Below are 18,583 nucleotides of genomic sequence, written 5' to 3' on the forward strand. Positions count from 1 at the left end.
GGTCTGTGTCTGAAGGGACACAAGCAATTTTTTTGCAAGAAATATTGAGCATATGGTGAGATGATGAGTTCACCTTCAAAATTCATTTTAACTGCGTATGTGAAATTGAAATTAAGGTAGGATAAAGTTTTGAAAAGTTTGCTTGAATATAATTGATCTATATTTGATATTAAAAGTTTGCAAGTATTACCTAAATGCTGTGAAGTTTCAAGAAAATGACTGGTGGAAGATGCTGATTTGCATATTCATCATTGAATGACCCCAGCCGTTGTAAAGCATATGGATATATATTTGTGCCCTGCATATGCTCTTGTTCAATTATTCCTGTTTTTGAATGCCTCCTCCTACTCAACACAATCAGAGGTGAAAAAGCTACTTCACTTTTCTTTGGCATAAATGAAGTGATAATGATGTGAGATCTTGTTATGTTTCGCTGAGTGTGAGACTCGAACATGGCAAAAGTGTTGTGTTAACTCTAAAAGGTATTTTTTAAGAAAAGATAAAGTGTTCCATAGATTTGAATTTTGTATAGTAAAACTGCAAATATAAAAGTCTGTATCTGGATATTATAGGCCCTTTAAAAAACACCATTAGCTAATTAAGTAGCATTTATTATCAAATTAACAGTAACAATTATTTCTTGTGTATATAATATATAGAATATAGAGGTATATAGAATATATCCGTCGTTTTTGTTTCCATTTGCCTTTTAATACATCAAACTGGCATCATCTCTGAATGATTGTGGCAGCATGCATATTTTGCTTTGTAAAGACAGCATTATTATGCATAGAGTTACTGAAAAAGTCAAATAATGAGACAATAACACAATGGTTTTGAATGGAAATATTTTCCGCTGGTCAGAGACAGGAGAGACATCTCATTTGTGATTCTTTTTATGTATTAACCTGACATGAGAGCCTGATGTTGTCGGACATGTCAGTAGATTGTTCTCCATCTTCATTGCGATGTCATGGCTTGCTGCAGTAATAATTGTGAACCGACCAATGTGCTATATATAAATATATACACTCATCTAAAGGATTATTAGGAACACCATACTAATACTGTGTTTGACCCCCTTTCACCTTCAGAACTGCCTTAATTCTACGTGGCATTGATTCAACAAGGTCCAGGAATATGTTGGCCCATATTGATAGGATAGCATCTTGCAGTTGATAGAGATTTGTGGTATGTACATCCAAGGCACAAAGCTCCCGTCCCACCACATCTCAAAGTTGCTCTATTGGGTTGAGATCTGGTGACTGTGGGGGCCATTTTAGTACAGTGAACTTATTGTCATGTTCGAGAAACCAATTTGAAATTATTTGAGCTTTGTGACATGGCGCATTATCTTGCTGGAAGTAGCCATCAGAGGATGGGTACATGATGGTCATAAAGGGATGGACATGGTCAGAAACAATGCTCAGGTAGGCTGTGACATTTAAACGATGCCCAATTGACACCAAGGGGCCTAAAGTGTGCCAAGGAAACATCCCCCACATCATTACACCACCACCACCAGCCTGCACAATGGTAACAAGGCATGATGGATCCATGTTCTCATTCTGTTTACGCCAAATTCTGACTCTACCATCTGAATGTCTCAACAGAAATCGAGAGGCGTTTTAAAGTTTTAAAACGAGTTTAAAAGCTCGGTGCATCCCTAATATATATATTTTCTAGGCTCGTCCCCAACTCTACTGTATATGTTGTGTTGTGTATTATTGTAAACATCAGAGCTGTAAGTTACAATATGGCGGCATATGATAACATTGAACCTTATTGCTTTTTGCGTATCTTGTCATTAAAAAGAACATTTTCCATTTTTGTTGATGTTTTTCTCTCACAAATGTATCTTTTTATATGTCTTCTAAAGACATATTTTTACCCGCTGGAGTCATTTGGATTACTTCAATGATGAATGTATATGCTTTTTGAAGCTTCAACATGCTGGCTCCCACATAAGATAATGTCATGATGGCATGTTAAGATATTTTTCTCATTTGTGTTCAAATGCGAAAAAGAAACATCTGGTACATACATCTGTGATGAAGCAAGGGTGAGTAAATTATGAGCGAAATTTCATTTTCTGGTAAACTACTCCTCAAATTATTCTCTTTCTATGATATTTTCGCTAGAAGTTACAGTAGCATTGATACACTTTCTTGTGTGATGAACTAAGTGGATTGTAATAATGTTACTGTCACGGTGGAATTACACCGAATACTGGAAAACTAAAAGAAGACGAACCCAAACGCAAGATGTAAGAAAATATAACAAAGATTTATTTACAAAAACTGAAACACCCACGAGGGGGTAAAACGGAAAGGAACAAAACAATGGGATGAAACACAAATAACTGTAACAGATAAACGAGAACCAGAACACTTGGATTTAACAAACATCAAACATCAAACAACGCACGCACACCACACAGAGAACACAAGGGCATTATAAAGACACCACATCAATGGGGAACAGGTGAACATAATTAATCACTTAAGACATGATTACATAAGGGAGTAGGGTAAAAGTGACAAGACACTGGGAATACGTGTTACACAGATATGATGTGAATACACACGTATTCCCACATAAAACACTGCTGCCCTGGTCCTGCCCTCTGGATAATAACCAAGGTCAGGCAAGACCATGACAGCCACAAAACACTGGGAACACGTGTCACACAGATATGATGTGAACACACGTGTTCCCACGTACACACACTGCTGCCCTGACCTTGCCCACAGAACATAGACCTGATCTACACTAAGGTCTGGCAAGATCACAACAGCAACAAGACACCGGGGACATGTGGCAGCCACACACAGAATGTGATCCCACATGTCCCCACACAGAACATGATACTGCCACGGTCCTGTCAGATGCACTCAGACCTACATCTAGCACGGATGTCTGACAGGACCATGACAGTACCCCCCACTTAAAAGACGGATACAAGACGTCACAAACAAAAACAAACAAAAACATTAAACACGAGGAACGAAAGACTGCACAACAGAAGACAACCACGACAACATTACAACGAACAACAGAGGTAAACAAACATAGGTGACAAAAGGATTGGGGTGATTTAACAAAAACAATATATGATGAAGGGGTGGTGGGGCAAAAACAGGGGAAACAAAATGTCCAAAGTTATGAAACTTAAAGTCCCGCGGCTGAAAAGCCGCCTGGTGACGTGTCCCCGGCTGCGCCGGCGGGTGACGTGTCTCCGACTGCGCCGGCGAGTGACGTGTCTCCGGCTGCGGGTGACGTGTCCCCGGCTGCGCCGGCGGGTGACGAGTCCCCGGCTGCGCCGGCTGGTGACGTGTCTCCGGCTGCACCGGCGGATGACGTGTCTCCGGCTGCACCGGCGGATGACGTGTCTCCGGCTGCACCGGCGGATGACGTGTCTCCGGCTGCACCGGCGGATGACGTGTCTCCGGCTGCACCGGCGGATGACGTGTCTCCGGCTGCACCGGCGGATGACGTGTCTCCGGCTGCACCGGCGGATGACGTGTCTCCGGCTGCACCGGCGGATGACGTGTCTCCGGCTGCACCGGCGGATGACGGGTCTCCGGCTGCACCGGCGGATGACGGGTCTCCGGCTGCACCGGCGGATGACGGGTCTCCGGCTGCACCGGCGGATGACGGGTCTCCGGCTGCACCGGCGGATGACGGTTCTCCGGCTGCACCGGCGGATGACGGTTCTCCGGCTGCGCCGGTTCCGAGGCCCTCTTCGTCCTTCTCCTCCTCCCCCTCGACGCAGGGAGAGCAGGTCCAAGACTGGCCCCGGGAGTAGTCTCTAGCACCGGGAGGACGGGATTCGACATCCCCATCCTGATGGACCCGGTCATTATGATCCTCTCGTTGGACTGAGTCTGGCGGGATCCAACCGATCCGGTCGGTCGCCGCCTGGCATTACCTTCGGGCCCGCATACGAGTGGGTCATAACACTCGTACCCCGACTCGTATGCGGGGTGGGATCTCCTTCCCCGTATCGCCAGGCGGCTGCCAGCAAACATCTCGCTGGGTTCTGTTGGGTGCGTGCGTTATGTCACGGTACGTATAACCGGATAATGGAAAATAAACAGAAGACGAACCCAAACGCAAGATGTAAGAAAATATAACAAAGATTTATTTACAAAAACTGAAACACCCACGAGGGGGTAAAACGGAAAGGAACAAAACAATGGGATGAAACACAAATAACTGTAACAGATAAACGAGAACCAGAACACTTGGATTTAACAAACATCAAACATCAAACAACGCACGCACACCACACAGAGAACACAAGGGCATTATAAAGACACCACATCAATGGGGAACAGGTGAACATAATTAATCACTTAAGACATGATTACATAAGGGAGTAGGGTAAAAGTGACAAGACACTGGGAATACGTGTTACACAGATATGATGTGAATACACACGTATTCCCACATAAAACACTGCTGCCCTGGTCCTGCCCTCTGGATAATAACCAAGGTCAGGCAAGACCATGACAGCCACAAAACACTGGGAACACGTGTCACACAGATATGATGTGAACACACGTGTTCCCACGTACACACACTGCTGCCCTGACCTTGCCCACAGAACATAGACCTGATCTACACTAAGGTCTGGCAAGATCACGACAGCAACAAGACACCGGGAACATGTGGCAGCCACACACAGAATGTGATCCCACATGTCCCCACACAGAACATGATACTGCCACGGTCCTGTCAGATGCACTCAGACCTACATCTAGCACGGATGTCTGACAGGACCATGACAGTTACAGTATAATGAATTCCATTTGGAAATACAGATATCATTTTCCTCCGAGAAATATCCATCTAGTGGATAATGTTTTCATTATTTCACTCGCCAAAGTGCACTTGACACTGCCTAGCAACCTCTCTCTGTGACCTGACAGCTGTTCAGGAAATAAAATTTATTGTCATTACAGAAAATCACCAACTCAATCCACAATCACACTTTCATCAGAATGAATCATGGCATCGCCATATTGAGTGTCATTTTTAATCTATTATCTCGGTTTTGGTGAGATAAGAACATTTGCTTCTGTTATCATAATCACAGAGAGCCTTCAGCATTGCATCTGTAACTTTGATATTATGCAGTGGTGTATGGATGGTCACTGTGGACCAGAGATCAGTGATGTGGGTGTCTCTTAAATAAAGGATGTTTTCATGCTTCGTGTTTTTGCTTTATTATCCCCGGTTATATCTTAAAAATTCAGAAAGTTCCTCTAGGCAGGACTTCCTTTCCTTTGATGTCTTCACGGTTTTGAATTCATCTCACACTAGGCTTGTTATGAAGAAGTTGTGTTGCTAATTCTGACACATTTTCACAGATGATAGTGGCCTAAGCACAATTCTCCAAATAGTTTTATTGTTAAGGAATAAAGATTAAATCTATACCTAAAAAAAACCCTTCTAGCTTTAATTAATGGTGGGTGGCTGTTTGACACTTCTGAAACCATAAACTTTTCTCTGCCGTGTTTTTATGACATGAAAGCTAAGCAAGGTTTGAATCCTTTAAAATATGTGATTTGACGTGACTGGCAGGGTGGGACAATGTTATGACTTCCCGTTTTTTATACGCTAATGTTCGAGATGTCATGACACGCATGCTGCAGCCTCCGTTTAAGCTTGTTCATCTGTCACATTAATGGGTTGAAGATACAGATGTTAGGAGAAATGGATGTCCTACCTGGGGGTCCGCATTAACAAGCCTCTCCTAATGAATGGGAGGACACTAAAAGGCATCTTATTTCAATCCATGCATCAGTTCAGTGACACGTGTGAATTGTTGATTGATACGACCCTCCTCTTAGCCCTTGGGGTTATTCTTAGCAGCATCTTTTGACTTCTTGTCTTTCTCTGTCAAAGCATAAAGCAATATCCAAGTCCATTAGCTTAGAAAAAATTGCATTAGCGCTTTGACTGCCTGTGTGCAGTGTACTAGGAATTTCCGCCATCCAGCTGCTTCTTCATTTCCGACAGGAAGAAGGTACAGTATTAAAGGACTTTCAAAGGAATAGAAATTAAACCAGGAATTTGAGTCCATGTCCTAGAGACACATCTGAATGTTAAGGTTGTTGGCTCCTCTGCTTTGATCGAGTCTAAAGTTGGACTAGCTAATCACTGATCAGTGGTTAATCATTGATTATAAATGGTTAGAGAGGAGAGTATTTCCCCTGAGGACACAGCCACTTGGCCTCCGACTGTGGAAAAAAGAGCCACCATTAGTGTTATTAGAGGTTTAGATTTAATTCCAGCCCATTCTTCATTAAGGCAATTGATTGAGGGAAAGATTGATGCGTGGAATATGCCAGTCCTTGGGCAGATCACGCAGGCTCCATAGGATGTCATTTTGTTCAGCTCCAGTCCTTTACTGCATTGCTTGATGCAGGAAATCCTTTTGATGATCAACCCCATGGGTTAATGGACACCATTAGAATATTGAGGGGAAGAAAAAAAGGAACTTAAACTGGATGTACTGCTTTAGTTTTCAATATTGACAGCGTACCACCATAAGCTTTATCTGGTATACCCTCAGAGAAACCACAGTAAGAATGCAAAAAGGTAGTGAATAATTTTATATGGCAGTGTTTCATGCTGCGTTTAATGTTCCTGGAACTCAGATCCCAAGGATCACAGAACAGCGCAGGATCTAGGCATGGGGAGGGGAGCCTACCCATATGTCTGTCTTGCCCACCCAATCAGAATTTAGTCAAACACATTATTAAAACTGAATTTTATTATGACCTATGCATTAAATGCAATCTAAGGCAGGAACAAGACACATTATTTGTGTGGTTTTCTGTTTTTATTGGATGATGTAAAGGTCACTCTACACTGATTATTTAAGAGGCTGCTTCTGTCTGTAGCAGAGAGACACAACACGATCATTAACATTAAAAAGCAGAATTATTTGTGTGCAATGCAGATTATAGGCTATTAGTGTATATGGCAACCGTGATGTGTTGTTTCACAAACTCCATTTTCCACAGTTCCCACAACAGAAATAAATCTGTCTCCCTCCATCTCAATTCCCCAAAATAACAATACAATACTTAAATTTAAATGTGTCCTCCCAGGGAATAGGAAATAATAACCTGCAGTTGGGTCTATTTTGTAGTCCTTTAATGCTGGATGATCAGTGCCATGATTTCACAGGAACAGTACCCAAATGCAAGGTAAAGGTGAACTCAAAAAGGGTTTAATCATCTTGTTAGTCATTAACAATGACTAACAAGACTAAGACAAGACACTAGACAAAACTATACAGGACTAGACTAGACTAGACTCTTTGGGCCGGTTTCCCGGACAGGGATTAGACTAGTCCTAGACTAAAACAAATTTAAAGGATTAGTCCATTTTCTTAAAAAAAATCCACACTGTTAACCCTGATATTGTCTTTACTTAAACAATCAAAAAAAACATCACTTAATATTTTCTGTTTTGAAGCCAAAGCTTAAAAAAGTTTAGTTGATTTAACTTTTAAGCTTACAAAGTCCATTAAACTAAAACATTCAAGTAGAATGAACTTAAAATTATTAGTTCATGTTGTGAGGAATACCCATAATCCTTTGCGCCTGAATACTTTGATTATTTTCTGCTTTTTCACAGAATAAAAACTGATAAGAACTTTCACTACTTAAATATTTGTTAATAAAATATTTTAGGTTTAAGCTCATATATTATTGATGTTGTTTTGTTGTAAATTATAATTTTGTAAAGTCACCGTTCAGGTGATTAGTGTTTCCGTACATGAAGGCTGTTCAGAACACGTTAATGTATTTCTCTCCACAGTACTGACAATGCATGTCAAAAACACTCATCATTTTGTGTGTGTTTCTGTGGAGAATCACGTTTATTCAATGACTGACTTAAAATCAGTCATCAATTCTGTGTTATAATACCATTTATAACATCAAAAGTAATATAAAGTGATAAAAACTAAAGTTATATGCAAGGGGTTTCCTCACAAATTTCTAGTAATGTCAACTAATCTGGGTTAAGAGTGCAGGATTATTGGAAGAAGTCTATTCAACTTAAAATTGTTGTTAGAACAGTTTATATGATTAAGTAATCATTACATAAAGTTTTTTAAGTAATCATTACTTAAAGTTTTTAGGGCAACAAGTTTGCTTCATTTTTTTAAGTATATTCAACTTATCCGGGCTTACAGTGCAGATAATTTACTCACCACCATGTCATCCAAAATGTTGATGTCTTTCTTTGTTCAGTTGAGAAGAAATTACTAAGGACTAGGTCTTAGTTTAATTAGGAAAATAACTAGTTTTAACAAACATGCCTTACTAAAAACATTACTTGTGTGCATTTTGAGACAAAACAAAGGGCACTGATGTATTTTAAGATATGTCAGTGCAAGTTGTTTTAAGTTTGGACACTTCTTACATTTATTTTAGTCTAGGACTAGTCTAATCCCTGTCCGGGAAACCGCCCCTTAACAGTTTTTTTTTCAATAGAGTTTCAAATAGGGATGCACCGAATCCAGGATTCGGATTCGGCCGAATACTGGGCTTTTTGACAGGGTTCGGGTTCGGCCGAATCCTAGATTTTTTTTCCACCGAACCGAACCCTAGGCTTGCGCTACGCTGGTCGACCTCACGCGGCCGTTGACTACACACATCGGGTGCTGACGTGGAGATGAGCTTTTTCTTTCGGTGAGCCTTAGGGGCTGGACACACCAAAACTTTTAAACACGGCTGAAAACGCCTTGAGGACGCCAAATACCAGCTGTTTTTCAGCCGAGCGCTTGGTAGCTGTGATGCTTCAGCTGTGAGCCGGTTGGTTGCTGTGGTAATGTCCCGCCCCTCCTCCACTGTAATTGGACAGCCGTGTGAAAACTGACATTGACGAGCGGAGCTTCTCACTCAAAGTTAAATATAGTTTTCAGCGCGGAGCTGCTTGCTTATTGGAAAAACGAGCGTGTCGCAACGCATTGCTTTCATTATGCATATGGTAATTGTCAAAATAGTTTTCCAACTTGTCATCCTGGCATAATGTAAAGTTAAAATAAATAAAATGAAAAATACACTGCTGTGGATGTTGTTTACTTCATTAATGTGCTTTACTGTGTTAATGGAATAAGGATGCGAGTAGGATTCGGTATTCGGTTTCGGATTTGGCCGAGTCTTAAACGGTGGATTCGGGATTCGGCCGAACCTAAAAAATCTGGATTTGGTGCATCCCTAGTTTCAAAGGACTATAAACGATCCCAAACGAGGCATAAGGGTCTTATCTAGCGAAACGATTGTCATATTTGACAAGAAAAATAAAAAATATGCACTTTTAAACCACAACTTCTCGTCTAGGTCCGGTCCTGTGATGCACATCATTGCGTCATTAAGTCAGTAAAAAGGTGTGCTTTTGGCGCGGCGCGCATAGGATTGTGAGTGATTTGAGAGCGCGAAGGATACACATATGAATCCTTTCCTGTATATGGAATATTTTTTTTTGAACGAAGGACTCAGTCTTGGTTGAAATTCCGAGGATCCTCGACATTGGAACAGTCCTTTGATGGATGTCGATGACGTAGCATCCTCGACATTCTGGCTTCTGAGGATCCTTCCTTGACGTTGAGAAACACCTAAGACATGGCAGCACACAACCCAAACAAAAGGCCATGTGCTGCCACACAAAACATGGCAGGGTTGCCAACTTTGGTGATTTGTCTTGAGTGAGATTTCTCCCCAAACATGCGCATGCAGCAGCCTACTGGAAATTTTGACCGGTGACTACTGCTGCCACCACCACGAGCCTCTTGCATCTAAACCTATACCAACTACCTGAAAAGATAGGCTATCTTATAAGTTATCTTTCTCGCTTAACGTTTACACATGTTTATCTTCTAGGTCAGGTGACATTTGGTTTAATGTCTGTTAATTAAAAGTAATTTAAGTAAAAGTTGTTCAGGAAATCAAAATTCCATAATAAACCTTAAACTTACTTAAAACTAAAAGAGCTCAACACTAAGGATTTTTGGCAAAAAAGTAATTTATTTAAAAGTTACAATCAAGACCAGTGAGTGATTTTCTATTCTTCTTTTGTTTAACTTTAATGACTTCAACAGGTATACTGTTTATTAGGCAGGCTTTAGACTGAATGCAATAAAATGTTTACATTCGGTTAAGACATAAGCAGTTGTTTACCAGCATACTCCCTAAGACAGCTACATTCAAAAATGTTATGTGAATTTGTCCGTTTAAGCCAAAAGACGAACATGGGATTATTTAAACTCTGTGCACGCATGCTAACTGTGGATGAAAGGTTGTGCCGCGCACAAAGCGTCAGGTTTTTAAGTTCAAGGATGTGAATATAATCATTATACAGCTGTATAATAGTCAGTGTATGATTACTTACATCTTTCTTGCACTTCCACTTTCTAAGGAATCGTGCAGCTGTCCTCCTTTGAGTTGCACCTCTGTTTGTGATTTGATTCGTCATCTGGGAATCATTTTGACTTACTTAATGGGGCTTGTGACATCACACTACTGCGAGATCGATTTAAAAGCATACTGAGTCATTTACTGTTGAATCGGTCTCGCGGTGCTAAGACGTCACATGCCGATCGGTGCCGCAAAAAGCTAAACGAGCGCTGAGCTTTGGGTTAAATAAGACATTTACCGAGGTCCGGACCTCGGGGACCTCAATGGTGGGTACGGCCATGCACATGAGTGGAAAAAAACTGCAGAGAAGAATGTCTATTTTAGCGTGAGATTTCTTTTTTGAGCGTGAGATCGAGGCTGAATGCGTGACTGTCACACCAGATGCGTGAGAGTTGGTAACCCTGACATGGGTACCACCACGATCCTGCCACATGACTATCAACAACTATGAACAACTATGACAGACTGGCAGGATCATGCCAGATCAGTCTGCATCATATATATCATATATTTATCATATTTTCACATGAATGTGTTTGAAATGATTCCTAGTCTATTCTTTTCGTTTCATACATTTTCTCTTGGTTGCGCTGCTTGAAGTAGTGTGTTTTAATGTTGGAGCTTTTATCCAATTATATTTCAGCCATTGCCAGGGTCAAGGAAATCTGCATTGAGGCCTTCAGAATCAACAGTGCGGATGCCTGTAGCTTAAAATAAATGGCAATGAAGTTGTTTCTTTAACGAATCAGATTTCGTGTTGGCGAGACCATGGGCCATCTAGCAGATATCAATAACGTTAACATTTTCATGTCCTTTAATTGGATGGTCAAAGAGCATACAACCAAAGTCTTAATTAAGTGTTAAGACACTACCCGCCTAAAGTATCTAACGTTATGACAGTATGAATATGAAGGGTATTTAATACGAGACACTCACGATCAAGGTTAGGTATTTGAATGTTAGACACCTATCTGTGATCGTGAATATCTTTAAGGACCGTGAATACTTGTAGACTCTGGTATGAATGTAAAGGGTAATTGACAAGAAACATGAAAAGTCAGAGCTTACCGTATAAAATATTCATATAAGAAACTTTCACCTAGCATCTGGTAAATTGTGAATGAATGTGGTAACTGTAATATGTTTGTTTTGTATTTTATTTTAATTTGTATCATCCATTAAACAGCCAACACTTACATGTTCACATTTTAAAGAGGTACAAGCATTTATAAAAAAATAAATCAAGCTCCCCTGTGTTCGGCTAATGTTATCAACCTCATCAATACCGAGTATTTTATCCCTGGTTATTATACTTGAATTACCAGGATTAATTAATAACCCATGATAAAGTATAAACAGCGTGAAACATAAAACAGGATTACACAGTATTATGTTTACCCAGGGTTTATAATGGCCCTTGGTTTTAACAATTTTAAGTGTAAAAAGCCCAGTCATCTGTGCTGTGTGCTCGTTCAGTATTTTTAGTACTGGGAATTAAATGCAGAAACATTTAGCTCCCATAAGCCCACTTAATTCTCCACTCATTTTAGATCTGATATTGTTTCACTTTGTCACGATTTTTGGAGCGCTGAGCTTGATTAGGTGCTCACATTTTCTGCTCTCTGGTGTGCTTTTGTGCACTTGACGATTTACACTTCACAGTCAATGCCTGGAACAGCGATCTCAGATCTTCTTGAGAGGGTTTGACTAAAATGAAAATAGTTGATCTAATGGCAATTTAAAACAAGTATTGATGTGTCCAATAGCTAATGTTAACTATTTGATGAGCTCAGATGCAAAAGCTACTAAACACACTAACCTGCTATTCCACGTAGGGGGTTGTAAACCATTTCAGGGAAAACATATGGCGCTTTTCCATTGCATAGTACCCCACGGTTTAGTTTAGTTTGGTTCGAGTCAGCTCACCTCACTTTGGCGTGGTTAGCTTTTCCATTGAGTTTGGTATCACTTCGCAGTGGGAAGGGTTATAGGCGTGTTGTTATATTTGCGCTGCCTACTGCTGTGACATCATACAAGTGAGAGCGTCGTTGTACAATCTCATACATTTATTTATTTCTCAGTCCGCCACAAAATTAAAATTGGCTACCACAAAAATTGGACACCTCTATCTCTCATGATAGTTTCTGTTTAAACACCCCTGGCGTCAGTAGTTGGCGCACTCCACTGAGCCTCATTGAAGTTGCATTTAAGCATATAATGCTGACTTGCTCATCGCAAATGTTCTGCCACAAACTGCAAGTTTTGGAAAAAACTGGTATGGTGTCCCTGATTTTCAACCTGTGGATGTTTTTCATCGCTAAAAGGGAGTTTGGGAACTTATAGCAGAGCACAGATGACAACATGTTTGCTCGAGACAGTGCAAGCTAGCACTAAAGGTAAAGCTAATCTTTCACATTATAGCGATGACGCTGGTAGTGACAATTCAGCCCAATCAGTGATCTATGAGCCGTTTCTCAATACCAAGTACGCCAAACTCGGACTTGTGTCCGTCGTAGTTCGAACTTGCAAGTTCAGACTCGGAAGAACGAACTCCTGACGCGAAATGCATTATGGGAAACTTTGCTGTCATAAGTCCACACAAGCCTCCTCTGATGCATCCTCGATAAAATGGGCGGATCAAGAACACATCCGGGGATTGTATGTGAACTTGGGCTTGATGCGAACTTTGAATTGGAACAGTACTTGGGCTGCGACTGATGACGTTTCACAAGTCCACAAGAACGCAAGAACAGACAAGAACGCATATTGAGAAACGGTTTACAATGTTTTCGCGTAACGTTGGGTATCAGCTCGGGCCGCTTGGAACCCCAACCAAGGTGTTACAAAAAAGTGTTGGGTACTACGTACTGCACCCAACAAAAGTAAGCTGACCCGACCCAAACTAAACCAAACTGTGGGGTACTATGCAATGGAAAAGCGCTAATAGTGAAATGAAACTGTGTCTGGAGTTCGAGGTTTGGGTGATTGTTTCAGAGAGGTGAGCATCGTAAGAGGAAAATGTCCAGAATTGAGGGAAGAGGGACACCAATGATCTTTGCTGCTGTGCTTACTATCCGTTGTAGGGTCTGTGGCGCTGCAGTTCCTATACCAGACAAAGCAGCTGCTCAGCACACTTTTAATAGTGCCCCTGTAAAATGTGGTAAAGATTGTTAGAGGGTGACTTGCTCGTTTAATGAGATTAATATAATGATGTTAACCGAATGCTCTCAGCACGTATTATATGTTCATCAAAAACTTTTGCTTCAAATCCACTTAATCCCGGCCTCAGGCCATTCAGAAATAGCGCAGAATCCATCAAGAGTCTGATAAAAACGTTTATTTACAAGATAACATGTCAGACGCACTTAGAGGGTTTTGCATCTGAGCTCTTCATGCTGTAATGTGTGCTACACGTCTAAGCAAACGTCACTGAATGTGCAGCGCAGGTGGTGTGCATGAGTGCAGCTCATGCCCCAGTTAAAGTCTAATCAGAGTGTTTAGGCCCCAGGTGAGCCCAAAGCCACAAAGCTAAATCCCAGTAGGGCAAATAATATGAACTGTTTAACCTGGGTTAACCCTGGAGGATGTCAAAGATGAAACCAATCATATTAGGCTGTTTATTATAAGATTTCAGTGGAATTGCACAAGCAGGAAAATGTTTTTTAATGCCACCACTTACATAATGGATTTATATAAGTGGTGTTGTTATTTGTTATTATTTATTTGCATTTGAATGATTTGATTGAATATGAACAGTTTTTGCGTGATATGTTTCATTTTATGTAAGAAGAAAAATAAAGCCAGATTGTTTATTTGTTCCACAACGATATCTGCTCAAATGCAATACTATCACTCACTTTTCTATACATAGGCCACAACAATTTTAATTGTCTATATTTGTATTCATAGTTTCACCCTCAGACGTTGTGCCTCTGCATGGATCATTGGCTGAACGTCTGATGAATGAGGTACACATAATTGAAAACACTTCAGGAGTTTTGAGGTCTTCATCTGAATTCTACAGGATTTCCTAGAGATAAATGTATCACGTCAAATATACTGGATATAACAAGATTGAGCACTCATATTGCCATGAATAGAGGACAATGCAACCCTCAATATGGCCACTCTGGTGACGAAAGTCCCGCCTTCCAGTTAAAAGAACCAATCATCAAAGGATAGACTGACGATTCTCTGGGGGAGAGGCTTTTCAACCAGTGCGCATGTGGAGCAGATGAAATTGACTTTAAATAAAAGTGTTTTAGCGCAATTTTAGCGTAAAAAAGATGTCAGGTTTAATTGTTGATCAGAAATAAGTTCATAAGATCATAAAATTAGTTCATTTTTCATAGCTAAAGCCTATAAAAAAATACAATGAGCTAACGTTGCTATGTAAAATGAGTACTATAATGTATACGATGTGTATGCACGGTGTGATGGGATTACATTTTCCCATAGCGTCAGCAACTGACGCAATGCGAAGTGAACTGTATTGAAAGGGAACGATAAGGTTACTCACGTAACCCTGGTTCCCTAAAATAACGAGAACGAGCATTGCGTAGCTGGCCGTGCTACAAACGCCTACGCAGTGAGCTAAATTCGGCTACGCGCTTCAGTCGAATGCAAGTGAGCTTATGACGCTCTCTCCCAGACTATAAAGGGCGTAGCCCCGCCCCTTTCACGGGCTCGAACGCCATAGGTCTGTAATTTTTACAGACGTTAACCAATAGGCTTCAATCACGGAGTAAACAGGAGTTTCCCCCTTAGCGTCAGCAACTGATGCAAGGTTCGTTCCCGTTATTTCAGGGACCCAGGGTTACGTGAGACTGGCAATGTGTTTCGCAGTACACAAAACCATGCCAAAAGTGTAAGTGCAAGCAAGGCCAGATGAATACAGTTCATATTAGCGTAAATATGAAGTTTCAGTTTTACAAAACATGAATTATACTTACGATTAACAGTACAATGTACGCTTGCAACTGGATTTACACCTTTACGCTTGCATTGTCACTTACACTCTCAAAAATGTTATCCTGCGCATGCAAATCTTTTGGCACTAATTTACCTTTAGACATTAGTCTTGCATGACTAAAATAGCGATGTTGACAAGTGACGTGACTTTCCTACCTAGTGCTGAAATGTCTGGCTAAGTGAGACTATATTTCTTGTAATTTGTGAAAATGATTGTCTTGTAAATTTACGTTTCATGCTCAGCACAAGGTTCTAGGAGACAATTTATTTCATATCTTCTCTCACCACACAGAAATGACAACAAAGCGACTGTGACTGACTTTATATTAATTGCCTGTCAATCCAATCAGTGACTCAGTGGTTCATTTTGTAGCTGGTTTTATGTTCGTGCCAATCTTTCCTCCATCTATGTCATTTTTTTTAAGTAAAGCATATTATTATCTTTCATTTTATGAAATATAACTGAAAGCTCACTAAAGTTTCCTGAGCTGTATGACATTTTTCATTTGTGTGTGTGGTCATGGTCAAGAAAAGACCTAGTTTCCAGCATTGTCTTCATAACTGACATGCATCACTTCCAAATCATCAGACCCATTCCCCTGGCACTTGACATATGCCCTCCTCCTATCTCCAGCACAGTCCTCAGAGAGCTCCTGTGGTTAATAACTAATACCACAGTAGCCTTAAAGGCATCGGTACGGGAGGAAGATTTGTAGGTATCTGAATTACAGGTGGCACCTAATTTGAGGAGGCATGTGCTAGGGACTGACTCGTGTACTCCATCTCAATTCTTCTGTGTGAAAATGGTAATTTATTTCACTCTGGCCTGCCGGTGTCTTGTTGTGTCTGTCCTCTCCCGGCCAGAGCTGTTGGACTCTTTCTCAGTGTGCTGTAAATGAATGTATGGCTGCACCTGGGCTCCACAGGTGGGGAACAACTGGAATGACAGCTCACATCACAAACATAATCAGCAAACTTCTTCAGAAGCAGTGCCCGCCTCCAGAGGCTGTCAGATGGGCACAGAGGGCTTGGAAGAGCTGTCATGTGGAACATTGCTCTGCAGCACAGCATGAAGGGAATATTTTCCCAAAGTCCCCATAACTACAAGGGCTCTTGAAAAGTCTGAGCTTATGAATCATTTAGAGCTAACCTGAAGTAACTGGAATCAGTTGCTGTTTTTGTGACTTGCGAAAATATGAAAATTATCTCGTAGTTAACTCTTCCTCATGGCATCCCGCATGTATATGACCTACTTTCTTCAGCTAAACACGGTTAATTTTGTAATTAATGGTATTAAATATGCTGTCATGTTATATTCTTACAGTAAATGGTGGTCAGCACTGTCTGATTCATCATTAAAATAATCCAAATTCTCTGACGTCTAAAGGGTTTTTGGGGCCCTTGACCAGCACTGACATTTGTGCTTTTTTCAGTTGCTTAAAAAACATAATAATGGCAAAAGTTTATGTACTCTGATGTAAATACATTTGTGTGAGTTTGATTATAATTTATGTTGTGTATCAATTGAACAAAAATCAAATATAGCAGAACAACAATAATGTTGAATATCAGTTGCCATGTGTGAGTTTGCCACAAAAGAACCAATGAGATTTGACATTATCAATGTGCCACCTTATTTGAAATAGTGTTGCTTATCTGTATGTTGCAATGGATATGTCTACTAAAAAGCTTTACTGCACTAAAATTTACTGGTTTCATTTGGATTACTTTTTACTTTTTATTTATTGATGTATGTGCTTTATGGAGCTTGGCCATGTTGACCCCTATATAAGAAAAAAAAAACAATTGGCAATTTAATAAAAAAAGGTTCATTTGTGTTCAACTGAAGAAAAGAGGTCAAATCTGTGATGTCAATAATTTCCAGTATCTACGTTGACAATTGTCATCCATGTAAAAGCTGTAATTAAAGTAGTTTTGCATAGATGAAGATGATACTGAAATTTCAGTCTTTCCCCCACACATTTTTTTTCTCCGATATTCATTTATCACATGAGTTCAGTTTATTTAAAGTTGCATTCGTTTCTAGATATCTCTCATGCTGATTAATATTAATTACTTGCCAATTGAACAGGAATGGAGATTTATATCAAATAATCAACCCACAAGTCTGTGCAATATGACAGATTGAATATTTGATGACTATATCTGGTAACCACAGCTGTTATACTTACAAATAGGCTCAAGGCATAATTTAAATCTATGTAATTTTTTGGCAGGATGTGCAGTTTCTTCAGCTGTTATGCAATGGAGAAAAACAGGAGAAACATAAAAATAGAGATGAACAATAAACAATAGTGCCTTTTACACATACAGTCTTAACTGGTAAATTACTGGTAAGCGCTATGTGTGAGTGGAAAATAAGGATTACTGGCATTTAGAATGGACAATGTCAGAACGTGCTGACAGGTTTGAATCGATCATAACGTTTTGATACAGATGACGCATTTACCGCCACACTGTTTACGGACGTTTACACACATACGCCACTTAAAGGTCACGTTCTTTCTGATCCCATTTTTTAAACCCTAATTAGTGTGTAATGTTGCTATAATAGCATAAATAATACCTGTAAAATGTTAAAGCTCAAAGTTCACTGCAAGGCGATATATTTTCTTTAACAGAATTCATCTTTCAAAGCCTACAGCGAACGGCCGGTTTGGACTACATCCGTCTACTTCCTGCTTTAATGATGTCACTAGAACAGTTTTTGACTAAACTCCACCCACAGGAGTAAGTCACTCGCTATCTAAGCTAAAGGCAAGCTAAGTTGCTATCGAATCACAGCACACTAAACAATCTACACAATCAGAACTCAATACGTATTTCTGAAGGAGGGACTTCATAGAACAAGAAAGAAATTAGACCGGTTTGAGGACGGTGAAAACAGCGGTTGTGTGGAAAAATACAGTGTTTTTTACACGTGAAACATAAACACATGTTATATTGCGCACTGTAAACACAAAGTTTCAGAAACACAGAAAGAACGGGACCTTTAAAGTCGAGCACACCATAATGTCCACATCACCAAAGTTGTTTTAAACAGCTTACTATCTATTTGCCGAATTGCCCACGTTCTTAGCACACCCTCTGTGAAGCCTAATGTGTAAACTGCTGTTCAAAACGCATGTTGGGACTCTTCCCCAGTTCAG

Source organism: Misgurnus anguillicaudatus, chromosome 17 (assembly GCF_027580225.2).
Source record: "Misgurnus anguillicaudatus chromosome 17, ASM2758022v2, whole genome shotgun sequence".
In the NCBI taxonomy this organism is placed as follows: Eukaryota; Metazoa; Chordata; class Actinopteri; order Cypriniformes; family Cobitidae; genus Misgurnus; species Misgurnus anguillicaudatus.